General features: G+C 35.3%; 1 pseudogene; it reads left to right on the top strand.

Moving 5' to 3' along the window:
* The first annotated feature begins 4,601 nt into the window (after positions 1 to 4,601).
* On the top strand, positions 4,602 to 4,725 carry LOC126021227 (uncharacterized; annotated as a pseudogene).
* The last annotated feature ends 7,699 nt before the right edge of the window (positions 4,726 to 12,424 follow it).

The following is a 12,424-nucleotide window of genomic DNA, read 5'->3' as shown; positions in this document are numbered from 1 at the left end:
CCAGCCTGTACTCTAGACAGGCTTTCTACTTCCCTCATCAGTCACATTTTGTTATGACAGTTCTCTGTGTAATTATTTCTTTGACTGCACTAAATGATCCCTGTGGTGAGCTTCATGTCAGGAGCTGGACCCTCCAGTCTTCCTCTATTTTGTCTCTGAGAATCATTACACAAATGTTTTTCATTTTTCTCAAAACCCATAGATGAGTGAGACCATTCTGTGTTTTTTTTAATTTATTTAAACACCTTAATTACATACATGATTGTGTTTGGGTTTCAGTCATGTAAAGAACACCACCCATCACCAGTGCAACATTCCCATCACCAATGTCCCAAGTTTCCCTCCTCCCCACCCGACCCCCACCTGTACTCTAGACAGGCTCTCCATTTTCCTCATACATTCTCGTTATTAGGACAGTTCCAAATGTAGTTATTTCCCTAACTAAACTCATCACTCTTTGTGGTGAGCTTCCTGAGGTGAGTTGGAACTTCCAGCTCTTTTCTCTTTTATGCCTGAAAATTATTATTACAAGGGTTTCTTTCATTTTTCTTAAAACCCATAGATGAGTGAGACCATTCTGCGTTTTTCTCTCTCTCTCTCTCTGACTTATTTCACTCAGCATAATAGATTCCATGTACATCCATGTATAGGAAAATTTCATGACTTCATCTCTCCTGACAGCTGCATAATATTCCATTGTGTATATGTACCACAGTTTCTTTAGCCATTCGTCTGTTGAAGGGCATCTTGGTTGTTTCCAGAGTCTTGCTATGGTAAATAGTGCTGCAATGAATATAGGTGTAAGGAAGCGTTTTTTGTATTGTATTTTTATGTTGCTAGGGTATATTCCTAGAAGTGGTATAGCTGGATCATATGGGAGCTCGATTTCCAGTTTTTGGAGGATTCTCCATATCGCTTTCCATAAAGGTTGAACTAGACGGCATTCCCACCAGCAGTGGATAAGAGTTCCTTTCTCTCCACATCCCCGCCAACACTGTTTATTCTCATTCTTTGTGATGTGTGCCATTCTCTGGGGTGTGAGGTGGTATCTCATCGTTGTTTCGATTTGCATCTCCCTGATGATTAGTGATGTGGAACATTTTTTCATGTGTCTTTTGCCCATGTGTATTTCTTCTTTGTCAAAGTGTCTGTTCATTTCTTCTCCCCATTTTTTGATGGGGTTAGATGTTTTTTTCTTGTAAAGTTCTGTCAGTGCCTTGTATATTTTGGAGATTAGCCCCTTATCTGATGGGTATTGGGTGAATAGTTTCTCCCACTCAGTGGGAGGCTCTTGTATCCTGGGCACTATTTCCTTTGAGGTGCAGAAGCTTCTCAGCTTAATATATTCCCATCTGTTAATCTCTGCTTTCACTTGCTTGGAGAGTGCAGTTTCCTCCTTGAAGATGCCTGTAATGTCCTGGAGTGATTTGCCTATGTGCTGTTCTATATATCTTATGGTTTGGGGGCTGATATCGAGGTCTTTAATCCATTTGAATTTTACCTTCGTACATGATGTTAGCTGGGGGTCTAAGTTCAATTTTTTTGCAAGTGGCTATCCAATTGTGCCAACACCACTTGTTGAAGAGGCTTTCCTGCTCCTTTATCAAAAATTAGGTGGTTGTATGTCTGGGGAACATTTTATGAGTATTCAAGCCTATTCCACTGATCTGAGGGTCTGTCCTTATTCCAAAACCATGCTGTTTTGATAACTATTGCTTTGTAGTACTGTTTAAAGTTGGGGAAAGTAATTCCTCCCATATTCTTTTTCCCAATGATTGCTTTAGCTATTCGAGGGTGTTTATTGTTCCAAATGAATTTCAAAAGTGTCTGATCCACTTCTTTGAAGAATGTCATGGGTATCTTTAGAGGGATGGCATTAAATCTGTATAATGCTTTGGGGAGTATTGCCATTTTGATGATGTTAATCCTGCCAATCCATGAGCAGGGTATGCGTTTCCATTTCCGTGTGTCCTCTCTTATTTCTTGGAGCAGAGTTTTATAGTTTTCCTTGTATAGGTCCTTCACATATTTAGTCAAGTTGATTCCAAGATATTTGAGTTTGTGTGGCACTATTGTGAATGGGGTTGTTTTCTTAATGTCCATTTCATCCTTATTACTATTGGTGTATAGAAAGGCCATTGAATTTTGTGTGTTAATTTTGTAGCCTGCCACCATGCTATATGAGTATATTGTTTCTAGAAGCTTTTTGATAGAGTCTTTAGGGTATTCTAAGTAGAGTATCATGTCATCTGCAAACAGTGAGAGCTTGACTTCATCCTTTCCTATCTGGATTGCCTTGATATCCTTTTCTTGCCTAATCACTATAGCAAGTACTTCCAGTGCTATGTTGAATAGGAGTGGTGAGAGAGGACAGCCTTGTCTTGTGCCAAAATTTAGAGGGAAGGCTTTTAGTTTTTCTTCATTGAGGATAATATTTGCCACTGGCTTGTGGTAGATGGCCTTCACTATATTGAGAAAGGTTCCCTCCATTCCCATCTTGCTGAGAGTTTTGATCAAGAATGGGTGTTGGAACTTATCTAATGCTTTCTCTGCATCTATTGATATGATCATGTGGTTTTTATTTTTCTTGTTATTGATGTTGTGTATTATATTGATAGATTTACGGATGTTAAACCAGCCTTGCATTCCTGGGATGAAACCTACTTGATCGTAGTGGATGATCTTCTTAACGAGGCATTGAATCCTATTTGCCAGGATTTTGTTGAGATTCTTTGCATCTGCATTCATCAGCGATATTGGTCTGTAATTTTCTTTTTTTGTAGCATCTCTGTCTGGTTTAGGTATCAAGGTGATGTTGGCTTCATAAAAGCTATTTGGAAGTGTTTCTGTTTGTTCAATTTCATGAACGAGTCTTGCCAAGATTGGCAGTAGTTCCTCTTGGAAAGTTTGATAGAATTCATTAGTGAATCCATCTGGACCTGGGCTTTTGTTTTTCGGCAGACATTTGATTTCTGTTTTAATTTCATCAATGGTGATGGGGGTGTTTAGATATGCTACATCCTCTTCCTTCAACCGTGAAAGACTATAAGAGTCCAAGAATTTATCCATTTCTTCCAGGTTCTCATTTTTAGTGGCGTAGAGTTTTTCAAAGTAGTTTCTGATTACCCTTTGAATCTCTGTCATATCAGTAGTGATCTCTCCTTTTTCATTCCTGATAGGAGTTATCAAGTTTCTCTCTCTCTCTTTCTTTGTTAGGTTTGCCAGTGGTCTATCAATCTTGTTTATTTTTTCAAAGAACCAACTTCTGCTTTCGTTGATCTTTCAGATTGTTTTTTGAGTTTCCACCTCGTTGATTTCTGCTCTCAGCTTTGTTATTTCCTTCTGTCTTCCTATTCTTGGGTCCTTTTGTTGAGCATATTCTAGTTCTATTAGCTGTGTCATTAAGCTACTCAGGTAAGCTCCTTCTTCCTTCCTGATGTGTGCTTGCAAAGCTATAAATTTTCCTCTCAATACTGCTTTTGCTGTGTCCCATAAGTTCTGATAGTTTGTGTCTTTATTGTCATTTGTTTCCAGGAACCTTTTGATTTCCTCCTTGATTTCATCTCGGACCCACTGGTTATTGAGCATGAGGCTGTTTAACTTCCAGGTGTTAAAGTGTTTCTTTTGAGTCCCTTTGAAGTTCACAAATAATTTCAGAGCCTTGTGGTCAGCGAAGGTAGTCTGCAAAATTTCTATCCTCTTGATCTTATGGAGGTATGTTTTATGTGCCAGCATGTAGTCTATCCTGGAGAATGTCCCATGTACATTGGAGAAGAATGTGTATGCAGGTTTCTGGGGATGGAGTGTCCTATATATATCCACTAGGCCTCTTTCTTCCATTTCTCTCCTCAGGTCTAGTATATTCTTGTTGGGTTTCAGTCTGGTTGATCTATCTAGTGTTGACAAAGCCGTGTTAAGGTCCCCCACAATTATTGTGTTGTTGTTGATATTATTTTTCAGATTTGTCAACAGTTGTATTGAATATTTTGCTGGCCCTTCATTCGGTGCATATATGTTTAGGAGAGTGAATTCTTCCTGCTCTACGTACCCCTTGATTAATATAAAATGTCCATCTTTGTCCCTTACAACCTTCCTGAGTATAAAGTTTGCATTATCTGATATTAGTATGGCCACTCCAGCTTTTTTATGGGTGTTGTTTGCTTGGATAATTTTTCTCCAGCCTTTTATTTTGAGTCTATATTTGTTCTGACTATTCAGGTGCGTTTCTTGTAGGCAGCAGAAGGTTGACCATTCTGTGTTTATCTCTCTCCCTCTAACTTATTTCACTCAACATAATATATTCCAAATACATCCATGTATAGGAAAATTTCATGACTTCATCTCTTCTGATGGCTGCATAATATTCCATTGTGTATATGTATCATAGTTTCTTTAACCATTCATCTATTGAGGGGCATCTAGGCTGTTTCCAGTGTCTAGCTATTGTAAACAACGCTGCAATAAATATAGGTGTGAAAAAGGGATTTTTGTATTGTATTTTTGTGTTCCTAGGATATATCCCTAGGAGTGGTATACCTGGATCGTATGGGAGCTCAACTTTCCAGCTTTTGGAGAAATCTCCATATCGCTTTCCACAAAGCAATATTCTTACCACAGGCAGTGTTCTTTACACTGACTGTATAGAAAGAGGAGGTACTGTAAATGCCCATATATACCTTAACCCAGGCCCTTTGCATGATCTGTATTGTGAATTGAGGGACAAAAAAAAAAAACAGTTGTTAATGACACTGGTGTGAGCACCCATCCTCTGGCTCCTGCAGGCAGTAAACTAAGGGCTATCACTTGCAAATTCTTTGTTCTATCCCTTGAGCTATCACAAAACTTTTTGCTTTCAGGCCACATTGATTTATGCTGAGGAATTCATCCTGGCTCTGTGCTCAGGTATCACTCCTAGAGAGACCAGAGTCAATATAGGCACTGTCCGGATTGAGTCTAAATTAGTCACATGCAATGCAATTCCCTTCTTTACTGTGTCAAAACTGTATATTTTTAAAATAAATTATAACTCAAATTAAGTATCTTCATTACATGATAATTTTTTTAAATTTATTTAAGCACCATGATTACAAACATGATTATAGTTGGGTTTCAGTCATAAACAGAACACCCCACTTCACCAGTGCAACATTCTCACCACCAATGCCCTCCTACTCTCCTCCTCCACATCTGCCTGTATTTTCATCACATGATAACGTTAAAAAAAAAAAAAAACTTTATCTTGGTGCAACTTGTACCAGGTTTTAAAACTATACTCATACTTGTTGAAAACAGATTTGAAATTTGCATTTTGGGAAATTATCAGCATTTTTATATAGTAACTATTTGTCTTTACAAATTAAATTTTATATATTTAATGTATTTTTTAGGAATACTATATTTTGGTAGAGATAATTTTCTGGTCCATCAATAATATTTTCCTGTGATTTTTTTCTTTTTCTTTTTGTTTTCGTTTTTTGTTTTTTGGGCCACACCCCATGACACTCAGGGATTACTCCTGCTACATGCTCAGAAATCGTTCCTGGCTTGGGGGACTATATGGGATGTGCCGGGATCAAACTGCTGTCAGTCCTAGACTAGCGCGTGCAAGGCAGACAATTTACTGCTTGAGTCATTGCTCCGGCCCCTCCTTTGATAATTTTATTGAAGAAAATTTTAGTTTATTTGTGGGTCTACAACCAGTGGATATTGGGGCTTATTCCTGTTTTTGTATTTAGCATTCACACATAGTCAGCTTGCTGTACTACACGGGATACATGGTTTGGTTGCATCCAAGGCAAGAGCCCAACCATGCTGTACTATTGCTCTGATTCCAAGGACATTTTTTAACTTTGTGGTTCTATTTTGTTGCCTTATAAAGTGAAATTTATGGAAGTATATTTTAATTATTTCCTGATTGATGAGGGATTTATAGAATTATTCAAAATAATTTATGGATATAAAAGTGAAAAATAAAATGTCCACTATTTATATACAATAATTGTGTTTCATCTGTCTAATCCATAAAAGAATCTAGAAAAGAGTAGTGCTTTATAATTTTTCATAGTAATAATTATTGTCATTCTGCCACCTGTTTTTTTTTAAATAAATTAGTATTATCAGGCTCTGTGCTGTTTCCAAATAATTTAACAAATATTGATTCAATTTCCTACTGTGAGCCATTGTTACTCAAAGCACTGGAGTGCAACATAACATATTCCCTAACCTAATGGATCTTAATATATAGAGATTTGATCATATATCAAATTTATATAATTATCCAGAGCAATACATTTTCAAATATGTTAGGAAGTTATTAAATTATATGAGTTCAGTAAATGGAAGATGAAGGAAAGTAGTTCATCAGCACTTTGGGGCAATGTGGGGATTATATTAAACTTTAATGAGAACTTGAAGAGAAAATGGGGATTATTTTAGAATTTGAAGGTTCTATTAGGAAAAATAGATGTGTTCAGAGTTGTGAAGGCTAGAGAGATATTACAGCGGCTAAGGTGCTCTCCTGGCATCCTGCTGACCCGAATTTAATCTATGATTACTTTAAGGTTGTTTCCTAAAGGAAAGCATATATTGGCCTGAGCTTTGCTTGGGATTGGCCCTCAAACCAAACAAGACAAAAAGAGGTAAGTCTAAGAAGGGAAATTGCTTGAGCAAAGTTATAAATGAACTTTATTAAATTAACAGAGAATAAATGCTAGGAAACTGTAGTGAGAGACCATTGAAGGAATAACAGAAATGACAAAGAAAAACAACATGGATATTGGCTATGTCTAGTGATGGTCTTCATTTCGGAGTCAAGTGGCAACATTTCAAAATCCTTTTATAGTTTAATTTTTAGGAAAAGATAGACACGTGAGTCTACCTATCCAATAATATATGGAGAAAAAGTCTTGTTTTACATTAATGTTGAAAGTCTCTATTAAACAAGGCAATGAGGTGTGTATCTGCTCAGCCACCCCTGCTCAGACATACATGTTTGTATATAAGTGCTGGAGTTTTTATTTTTCACAACAGAAGATTACTGGTACATAGCCAATTAGAAATGAGAAAAAACAAGATCAGGTAGGGTAACCTTTTTTTTTATATGATCCTGAGATATTTTTCCTTTTATGTTCTCCTCAACCATGACATGTTGAGGCATTATGAGTGATTCTTACAGATCTCTTATTAAAAAAAGGATTGAACAGCTAGAGGGTGACTTATGAGCAGATGGGTGTTTTCTCAGGAACTACTCAGCTCTGTCCACCAGCCTCCTATGACACAGTTGTCGAATATTATCAAATAAGTATATTAGATCATGCAGATAAAGTGCTTTTTCTTTGCAAAGAGCTTTTGATTGCATTAAAATTTATGCCAAGGGCAAACTATAGCATATCTCTTTGAATTGCAATAGCATTCATTTCTGTGCTTTTCTGGAACGCTTTCGACATTCAGTTGGTGAAACTATCTGTGATGTTGAGGAATATTCATACATTGAAAATAGGAAAGCTGAACAAAGCATTTTGTTAAACTGGTTAATAAAAAGTTGAATGCCAGACTCTAATTTCATGCCAAGCCACTATTATCAATTGCAGGTTTTTAATCAAAATTGAGATCACCTCTTTTCACCACTCATATTGGCTCTACTACTGGAAGAGTGTTCTCAAACTTGAGAGCATTAGAATCAGAGGTAGAGTATATTAAAACCCAAACACATGTCTTCTGCAATGAGAGTTTCACTGCTAAGAAGTATGTTGGACTTATTAGAATTAATTCTATAGAATTATTTCTATCTAAAATGTGTCAATATTATTATGTTGGTGATGCTTAATCCACCATTTTGGTGACCATGAACCACTGCCCTGGAAAAAAAGCAGTGAAGAAAATTCTAATGAAGGTATAATTTTACGTTGTTTATGGTCTGTAAGATATTCAGCTTCTAACTGTGCTTTCAGAAAGCTTCCTTGAATCCAAATCCTAAATTCCAATCCTAAAATCCTCTGAATTCTGTTCTGAGCCTACTCTGTTCTTTTACCTAAATTCCTGTTTCATTTCTTTCTTTTCTATGGCAATTCTAGCCATGGTTTTATGGTCTGTGTCCATGAAGCAAGCAGTCAATTTTCTAACTTCTTGAGAAATGCTACCAATTGTGTTTTCTTAAATTGGTTTCCTGTGTGCTAGTATCCAAGCAGTGATGCAGTTATGTTGTGTTTAAACTCTCAGTATTTGGAGAACCATTCTAAATGTAACTTTGGTCAAACTAATCAGCTCCTGCTGTCTTTTTGATGGATGGTTTGGCTGTCAAAAAGCAGATATAGTTATTGTCCTAAAGAAACTATCTTATATATAAACTATGTTGATTAGTCATGATCAGATTGATTCTTGGAATCTTTCTAATCTGAAGTGACCATGCATGACCTTAGTGAAAATAACTAAAATATTGGCCTACAGCCAGTAGAGGAACTGAAGGTTAAGAATTAAAATATCATTCTTACTCACTTTCTAAACATTATTTATGTGACTTGAAAAGTTTGTTTTTTTTTACAACTCCTGTTGTGTGTGATATTCCTGGTTGTGAAATGTTGGGCTTAACAGTGATATAAACAAATAAATTGTGTTCGCTCTGGTATTATTTCTTATCTAAGGGCAAAGATGTGCTATCATGCACATTGGTTAATAAAATGGGTCACTTTAGGTTATTTTGTGTTATGGCAGAAATAAAACAGGGCAATATTATATAGTTAATGAACATATATAATTTGTAGATATGCTTTGTGTAGTTTTTTTTTTAAGGACGTAGTATTTGAGCTGAGTGGTAAAGGTAATGGTAAAGCAACCATGGTAATTACTATAATATTTATGTACTGAGAGGTAGAATTTGAAATGATGGTACATAAAAAGCTTTTAGAATGATTAAATGGGAGCCTGGTAGATAGTATATTGGATATGGTGTTTGTCTTAAATCTAGTTAACCAAAACTCTATTCTTGGCCTCCCATATGGTCCCTTGAACTTGTTTCTACCAGAGTGATTCCTGAGCTTAGACCAGAATAAGTCCTGAGGATAGCTATAAGTGTTCCTCCAAACTAACCAAATCTATAACTAAATATAAGATGAAAATCTTGAAAAAAAGAATCCTTTCTATTCGTGGGATAAAGTTGTTTTTCTTCTATACACACAGAAAAATTTTGGAGGAGTGAGAAAATATGAGTTATGTTTGAATTGAATAGACATTCCTATACAATCTTCTCAGGCCTTTTTTTCAAATGGGAAACTTGAATTTGCTTCTTCTCATTCTTTTACTCTAAGCTTGCTCTTATTTTTATGTGCATATTCTAGATTGACCATACTAAAAATGGCACTTCTGTCCTAGAAAAAAAAGTAGTAAAGAAATTCAAAGGAAGGGAAGGCAATTTGCTCAAAAAATGACAATGAAACTGAATTTTAGCATGGATACGTAATTCAGGGTCTTTATAGAATTGAAAAGGATGATGAAAAAATGGATTTAGAGAGTCTAATAGATACTAAGGTGCCTTCTTCAGATATGCTTTGACAGTCAAGGAGTCACTACTTGGGGCCGGAGAGATAGCATGGAGGTAAGGCGTTTGCCTTTCATGCAGGAGGTCATCAGTTCGAATCCCGGCGTCCCATATGGTCCCCCGTGCCTGCCAGGAGCAATTTCTGAGCCTGGAGCCAGGAATAACCCCTGAGCACTGCCGGGTGTGACCCAAAAACCACAAAAAAAAAAAAAAAAAAAAAAAGGAGTCACTACTTTTTGGGAGTGTTGATTTTTTGATTCTCTTTTAATTGTCAGTTCCATTGAAGTCCACACTATTGTTTCCTGCAAGCTCCATCTGCTTTTTCTTATTTCATTATTTTCTATGTCAGTTACTCCTGAAAAAATGTGGAATCATAGCTGCCTGGAACAATGGAAGATCTTAAATTTCCCTTATTCTACTTAGACTTAATTAATTATAAATTTCTGGGTTGAGTCCAAAAATCTGTAATTTGACAAATCTTTTTGATGAAAACTCAACTTCAAAACTTTCAATAAAACAGTTCCTCCTAATAAAGCCCTTGACAAAGACTCTTCTTTTCTGAAAAACTAAGAGATGGAGTCTAAGACAGGAAATGAAGAAAAAAGCAGAATTGAGGGTGTTTAGAGATTTTTATAATTCTTTTAGCTAAAATTGAATAGTACATGAGAAGGAATGAGATTTAAAAATGAAATACAATATTTTGAATAAAATCAAGATTGTGGTGTTTATGAGAGATATAAGTAGGAATTTAAGATAGGTCATCAGTATAACAATCTAGAACTCAAGTAAAGTCAGGACTTGAGTCATTCATTTTAGGCCTTTCATTATAGAATGATGATGAAAGAAATAACCCTAGATAAGAATCTAAGGTAAGAACTTCCAATATATTTTGTGTATTGGGAAATGTATAAAGTAGGCTTATGTGAATTTTATCTAATATTAAGTTTATAGAATATAGTTACTTTATTATAATCATATGGGTTCTAAAACATTAATAATACCAATTAGTAGCTAACTACTTTATTAATATGACTGGCAATTTGTAGTTAACTACATTATTAATATGACTATTTGTACCAATTATTCACAAAAGATCAAACACATTTTGCCAAATACTAATCAGAAATTTCAAGACTGAAATAGCTTTAAGAGTGCATGAAGAATGTTTTTGGCTTTTTTTTTTTTAACCTGGTAAACATAGTGAGAGCTTCTTTTAGAAGAGAACAGATTTCCCGGATGCCTGAAGAGCAAAAGTTGGTGTGATGTTAAAAAAAAAGGCAGATCTGTTTCATGATCCAAATATGAAATGAAAAAAAGAAAACTTAGAAGATAAAAGCTACAGAATAATCTATACATGGCAGCTTTTGTACAAGCACACATAAGATATGCTATTTTAATAACAAAAATAAAGTGTTGCTATATGAAGACATTTTGGGCAACTTCTATTAGTCAGATTAATAAAAGTATGCCTTGTAACTTATTGCATGTCTCAATATTGTTTACTGCTGATTTCATTTCCAATTTTTGTTTAATGTTTTTAATTGATTAAGAGAAGTGGTATCTTATGAATTTTAAAAATGCATTCATTGTATTCAGAAATTTTAAGATTCAGTACTTATTGAAAAACTATGCACATTATACATTAGTTGTGTCAGTTGCTTATAGTGAGAAATGTAACCCAGTATTATAACTAGATTGTTGGAACAGATGTTGAGAGTTTTAATACTGTTTAGGAAATAGCACAGGTGAGGCACAACAGGAAAGATTAGGTAGAGAGGAGAGAGAAAGAAAGGAGCCACTGATGACTGACTCACTTTCCAAGAGTTGTTTTTCTGTAAGAATGTTCTAACCTTTTTAAGAACAATGTTAGCATAACATAAAAATTGCTTGCAAAATCTAGGCTCTGAGTTCAGATATAATAGCTTAAGTTCATCACAACTGTCTAAGCTGGCCAAGGGATTTGTTCAGTCTCCACTCAATTTTCTTACCTTTAAAGAGACAACCCCCTTGGGTTCTTGTGAGGATTTAACATTGTAACAATGATAAAACCTTTAGAACCTTTACTTAGAATATTGCAAATGCCCAATAACACCCCTAATTTACACTCGCTGCCCCAATTTTTGAACTGCAAGAATGCCTACTTTAAACAAATAGACCATTAGATGAAAAAGTTTTCTATCTGATAAAGCAATAAGCTTTTGTAAATTTTCAATATGCTATGAAATAATATATTAATTTTTAAGAAAAAAGAACAAGTTTTTGTATTTTTGAATTCACATAAATATAAAAATTTAAATATTTTATAATTAAATTATTTTTGTATTAAAATGGAAATGACCCACATTTTCATTTTTATTTATTTATTTGTTTATTTTGGTTTGGGGGCCACACCCTGTGACGCTCAGGGGTTACTCCTAGCTATGCACTCAGAAATCACTCTTGGCTTGGGGGACCATATGGGATGCCGGGGGATCAAACCGCAGTCTTTCCTAGGTTAGCGTGGGCAAGGCAGACACATTAGGGATTGTGCCACCACTCCGGTCCCTCACATTTTTTATTTTAATTCAGACTTCAATTGTTTATAAGAATCTAAATGTTTATATATTTTAGTGCTACGGTATTAATACATCATACCCACCACCAAGGGCCTATTTCCTTCTCCATTGTCCATAGGCTTTTCCTTTCTGCTTCTTCCAAAAGAGATTTACTTACATTGGAAATGTTTTATTCTTATTTTATTATGCTCTGCCAAGTAAAGGAGAAGTTATCTTTCTAATTCTGATTTACTTTTGCTTTCTTATGACACTACTTCTAACTATACTGTAGTGAAATGCAGGATTTTATATTTTTGTATAGCTGAGTAGTATTCCACTGTGTGTATGTAGACCTGTT

This window comes from Suncus etruscus, chromosome 10 (assembly GCF_024139225.1).
Source record: "Suncus etruscus isolate mSunEtr1 chromosome 10, mSunEtr1.pri.cur, whole genome shotgun sequence".
NCBI lineage: Eukaryota > Metazoa > Chordata > Mammalia > Eulipotyphla > Soricidae > Suncus > Suncus etruscus.
The sequence above is the reverse complement of the archived record's forward strand: the minus strand, read 5'-3'. Positions and strand labels throughout refer to the sequence as shown.